The following is a 6,385-nucleotide window of genomic DNA, read 5'->3' on the forward strand; positions in this document are numbered from 1 at the left end:
TCGTTAAATTTTGGCATTTTGATATGTTAGGGGTTGTTGGGAAATTTTGAGACGGTTTTGGGGTCTTTATGTAATTTTCAAAAGATGGGGTTTCAAACATATAAACCTTTATGTATGTAATACATTGGAAGATGGACTTGGTGTTGGATTATTGATGGAAAGCAGAACCTTAGAGTTGGTATTGTAAATATGAGAAAAAGCCCTAACTGTTTTGATAAATTAATTTGTATAATTAATTTAGGAAAATGAGAAATTGAATAGGAAATATTCAAATTGGAAAGGTACGGGATCAAAGTGTGTTATTGGATTAATTTATCACTCACCTAGATAAAATGTTGATACTTTATCCATTTGGTGCATTTATTTTCTGTTTAGAAATAACTGCTTTGGGCTATCGGTGGAGGATAGTCTTGATTGTTGTAGACAATGCATGATGATTAGGCAAACTATAACTAATCAATTGGGTATGTTATCGAATGCAGCGGTTGGTATAATATATCAAATTTTGTATTGATTGATTGAACTTGTATATGATAATTGTTTATATACATTGTATTGTGTGGGAGGAGATGGGGGATGTACTCTACGGTTTATTGGAAGATGGGGGATGGACCTCTAAACCGAATTTGTTTGAGATTGATACAGCACTACAATGTGTATCATTTGTGAATTATAGAAGTGTTTTTTTTGACATTGATGTAGCACTAAAATGTGTATCACTTGTCTTGATTGATTAAATTTGTATATGATAATTGCTTATATACATTGTATTGTGTGGGAGGAGATGGAGGATGTACTCCACGGTTTATTGGAAGATGGGGGATGGACCTCTAAACCGGATTTGTTTGAGATTGATACAACACTAAAATGTGTATCATTTGTGAAGTATAGAAGTGCTTGTATGATTTGATATAGCACTAAAATGTATATCATTATCATTTGTGAAGTATGAAAATGGTTTTATGTATTATTGATAGAGCATCAAAATGTGTATCCATAATGAATTTTGAAAGTATTTTAGTGATGAGTTATAATCTCATTAAATTATTTGGCCAGACTCTAAGCCTTGTTTTCAAACTTGATGACGAATAAGGAATGGAAGGTGAAATATAGCATGGGCATGATTGTCGTGAAACTGTAATATGACATAAGTTGGAATATAAGTGTGGACCTTCTATTGAATGTTATTATTTTAGTCATTGTTTATAGTTGGTTTAGTATATTTCTATTGGGCTGTGGCTTACCCTATATGGGACTTCATTTTCAGGTATCGACGGTATGCCACCTCAAAAAACATAGCTTGGGAGGTTAGAGGCAGACAACTATTTTGTTGTTTTGTTTTCTTTGGATGTATTTCATGCAAATTCAAGCCAAGGGCTTAATATGTATTTGAGTTAGTACTCTCACTTTGTAACCAAGTGTTGACTTGAAAATTTGTAAGCTTATAGGGCAGTTACTTTTGTTGTTGACGTGTAATAAATTTCGTAAGGATACTCTGATGATTGTAATATAATATCTTTTTCTTTTAACTTAACTGTATGATGTTATGGGTTTATTTTGAGGGTGTTACAACTTGGTATCAGAGCGTACCGAGTTCGAATACTTTCGGTACGTGGGAAGTGATTAGTATCACAATGGGTTTGTCTCGCTTGTTAGAGACTTAGATGTAATGTTATGTGCTTATGTGATAACATGTTTATGTGACTACTTGGGTATGGGATTTAGTTTCCAGGATAGTGATTGGATCCTTGGGTTTCTGTGAGTCTTGTTGGCAAAGCACTTGATCAATGCTGTTTCTAACCGGAACTCTAGTAACGTCTCAGAACTATCATTATCCGCAAATGAAATTCGTAAGTGCTTATGTGTTTATGTGCTTACGTGGAATGAATTACAGTCGTCCATCGTGTTAGGACACTAGTGAGATAGTTTCGGTACCCATGTTGTTATACTAAAAGCGGAAACAGTTTGTGGAGTTACGCCAAGGTACTACACCTTTGGTACGGTTTGAAAGATGGTTTGCTAACCTGTCGAGGTTTGCTCCAGAATTGGTGGAGACGGAGGAATTGTGTTGTTCAGAGTTTGAGAGTAGGCTGTGTGACGACATCCGAGAAAGGATTACTGGATCTTGGCATAGGAGTTATAGGCCCTGTTTGGTAGGGCTTATTTCCAGCTTATTTCAGCTTTTAGCTTAATTTAAACTATTTTGATGTGTTTGGTTAAGCTTAACAATACAACTTATAGCTTTTTGTAAGTCAAAAATCAACTTATTCTTTGAGTGGGGGAGGAGAAGCTTAATTTATAAGTCAAAAATCAACTTATGTTCACAGCTATAAGCTATAAGCTGTTAGGCTATAAGTTATAATCAATTTCCCACAGCTCTACCAAACGGGGCCATAGTGTGCTTGTTGAGGCTGCGACTCATGTGGAGGCAGCGGTGCTAGCTATGGGCCAAAATAGGGAGAAGGCCATTTCGGTGACTCCTGTGACTCAGAGTGTTGGTAGGCCTTTTAAGAGGCAGAAGGGTTTTAATCCACAACAATTTCAGAGAGCTCAGTCTGGCTCTATTTTTCCAGTGCCGAGTCTAGGTTTGGGAAATGGTGAACGTAAGGTTGTCACTTGTTTCAAATGTGGTCAGCTGGGCCACAAGTCCCCAACTTGCCCACATAGGAAGAGGGCAGGGTTGGCAGTTCGACCAGTAACTGCCCCACCAGAATCATCTAGCCAGTTAGGTTTTGGGTCGATCGAGTGTTCAGTGAGGAAGCAGTTGTTGGGGTCTCTATTAGCTCAGACTTTGAACCAGTCTCGTGCTCATGAGCCGTTTACTTGTTGGGTGTGTAATCAGCCAGGTCATATCAAACATTTCTGTACTCAGACAGGGGCTTCTTTGGAGGTTTTACAACCTAGTCGGGTCCAGCCTTATTTGACTGGACAGGGGCAGTATCGTTTTGGGGGACAATCAGGCTAGATTTCGAGGGCCTCAGGAGAGTCGAGTTCCCAAGCCCCAGTTGGGGAAGTTCGCAGTTGTTCCAAGTGTGGCCGGTTGGGGCACATCAGTAGTTCTTGTCCGTAGCTTGTAAGCTCATAGGATATCTTGGGTTGGGGATGACCAACCTTAGCAGTCCAGTAAGGGATGGTAGTGGTGGTAATACCGATGGGGTGGTTTTTTTTTGACTAATCCGTTTTGTAATCGGAGAATTATCGTTTTCTAATCATTGGGTTCTGCTGTGTAACCAATGTGTTTTGGAATCGTCGGAACATCAAGGTTGTTTGTTTCTATATATATATAGTTATGTGTGCCTGTGCTTATCTATTTTCTTGAAATGGGCAGATTAGAGCATGTTGTAGCTTACGGTTTATTGGAAGATGGAGGATGGACCTCTAAACCGGATTTGTTTGAGATTGATACAGCACTAAAATGTGTATCATTTGTGAAGTATAGAAGTGTTTGTATGATTTGATATAGCACTAAAATGTATATCATTATCATTTGTGAAATATGAAAGTGGTTTTATGTATTATTGATACAACACCAAAATGTGTATCCATAATGAATTTTGAAAATATTTTAGTGATGAGTTATAATCTCATTAAATTATTTGGCCAGACTCTGAGCCTTGTTTTCAAACTTGATGACGAATAAGGAATGGAAGGTGAAATATAGCATGGGCATGATTGTCGTGAAATTGTAATATGACATAAGTTGGAATATAAGTGTGGACCTTCTATTGAATGTTATTATTTTAGTCATTGTTTATAGTTGGTTTAGTATATTTCTACTGGACTGTGGCTCACCCTATATAGGACTTCATTTTCAGGTACCGACGGTATGCCACCTCCAAGAACAAAGCTTGGGAGGCTAGAGGCAGACAGACTATTTTGTTGTTTTGTTTTCTTTGGATGTATTTCATGTAAATTCAAGCCAAGAGCTTAATATGTATTTGAGTTAGTACTCTCACTTTATAACCAAGTGTTGACTTGAAAATTTGTAAACCTATAGGGCAGTTACTTTTATTGTCAACGTGTAATACATTTCGTAAGGATACTCTAATGATTGTAATATAATATCTTTTTCTTGTAATTTGACTGTATGATGTTATGGGTTTATTTTGAGGGTGTTACAGCAAGTGTGTCTCCCACGACCCACTAAAGTCAAGGACACAACCTCGAAGCATATCCTCAAGGATCTGAATAGTATGCTCGGACTGCCCGTCAATCTGAGGATGATAAGCCGTGCTAAAGGTCAATCTAGTGCCCAAGGCACTCTGCAAACTGTGCCACAACCTAACAGTAAAACGTGGATCTCTATCTGAGACGATCGACACTGGGACCCCATGCAACCTCACTATGTCCCGAATATACAAGTCGGCAAGATGATCTACCGAATCTCTCACGTGCATAGGGATAAAGTCCGCCGACTTAGTCAACCGGTCTACAACCACCCAAATGGCATCACTATCCCGCTGAGTCCTCGGAAGACCTACAACGAAGTCTATAATGACATGCTCCCACTTCCACTCGGCAATAGGCAAGGGCTGTAACAAACCCGCTGGCCTCTGATGCTCGGCCTTCACTTGCTGACAAGTAAGGCACTTCGACACGAAGACTACCACATCCTTCTTCATGCCCCGCCACCAAAACTAGCGACTCAAATCACAATATATCTTGGTGCCTCCTAGATGCACCGCAAGGCGTGAATGGTGAAACTCTCGGAGTTCCTCCTCTCGGCAAGACTCTGGCACAAACAAACGGTCTCGGTATCTCACACTCCGGTCGGGATACACAGACAAACCCTTCTCAACCTTCCCACTAGAGATCTTCTCTCGGAGGGATTCTACCTCAAGGTCACCTCCCTGTGCCTCTAACACTCGAGTCACAAGTGTAGGCTGCGCAATAACAGAAAACAAGGCCGCAGCCTCAACGGATTCGCCTAGAAGCAAATCAAACTCGCCAAGTGCACCCAACATCTCCCACTCCCGGATGGCTATACAAGCTACATCACTAATGTATTTCCTACTAAGGGCATCGGCCACAACATTGGCCTTTCCCAGGTCATAGTGCAACTCGAAATCATAGTCCTCAATGAACTCCATCCACCTCCTCTACCTCAAATTCAAGTCTCTCTGTGTAAACAGGTGCTTCAAACTCTTATAATCCGAATACACCTCGAATCTCTCACCATAAAGGTAGTGCCTCCAAATCTTCAAGGCAAAAATTACTGCTGCTAGTTCTAGGTCATGAGTAGGGTAATTCCTCTCGTGAATCTTTAATTGACGTGAGCCATAGACTACCACTTTCCCCTCTTGCATCAACACACAACCAAAACCCTCTCGTGAGGCATCATAATAAACCGCATAACCCAAACCTCTCTCCGGAATAATCAAGATCGAAGCGGTGGTCAATCTAATTTTCAACTCTTGGAACGACTTTTCACAAGTCTCACTCCATACAAATTTGACCCCTTTCTGTGTTAATCTAGTCAATGGTGAAGCTAGCCTAGAGAAATCTTTCATAAACCGGCGGTAATACCCAGCTAATCCCAGAAAACTGCGGATCTCAAAAACATTTAGGCTGTGCCCAATTTTGCACTGCCTCAATCTTGGATGTATCAACAGACACCCCTTCCCCGGAAACCACATGGCTTAAGAACTTGGCCTCTCCTAGCCAGAACTCACACTTCCCAAACTTGGCATACAGCCTATGGGCTCTAAGCAACTCAAGCACCACTCTCAAGTGTTCCTCGTGCACCTCCTCAGACGGTGAATAAATCAGAATGTCGTCCACGAAAACGACTACAAAACGATCTAAGAATTCCCGGAAGATACGGTTCATCAAATCCATAAACACTGCTGGTGTATTGGTGAGCCCAAATGGCATCACCAGAAACTCATAGTGGCCATACCGCGTGCGGAATGCCGTCTTCGGAATATCCTCCTCCCTGACCCTTAACTGGTGGTAACCCGATCTCAAATCTATTTTAGGGTCCGTTTGGGAAGAAGATTTGTGGCTAAAATAGCCACAAAAAACAAAATAGGCTATTTTAGCCACACCAAACAAAATATCACATCCAACCCATAATCATTACACTCTTTTCTCACAAAAAAAGTCAAAAAAGCCAAAAAGTCAAAAAGCCCTTCCCAAACCAAGCTTTTTAGCCCAGGCTAAAATAGTCAAAAAAGCTAAAAAGCCAAAAAGCCAACCCACTTCCCAAACCAACCCTAGAGAAACAACAGGACCCCTTCAACTAGTCAAACAAATCATCTATACGAGGCATAGGGTACTTATTCTTAACCGTAGCCCGATTCAACTTCCAGTAATCGATACAAAGTCTCAAGGCACTATCTTTCTTTTTAGCAAAGAGGGTCGGTGCTCCTCACGGTGAAACAAT

The sequence above is a fragment of the Camellia sinensis genome, chromosome 5 (assembly GCF_055761805.1).
Source record: "Camellia sinensis isolate YWXY chromosome 5, ASM5576180v1, whole genome shotgun sequence".
In the NCBI taxonomy this organism is placed as follows: Eukaryota; Viridiplantae; Streptophyta; class Magnoliopsida; order Ericales; family Theaceae; genus Camellia; species Camellia sinensis.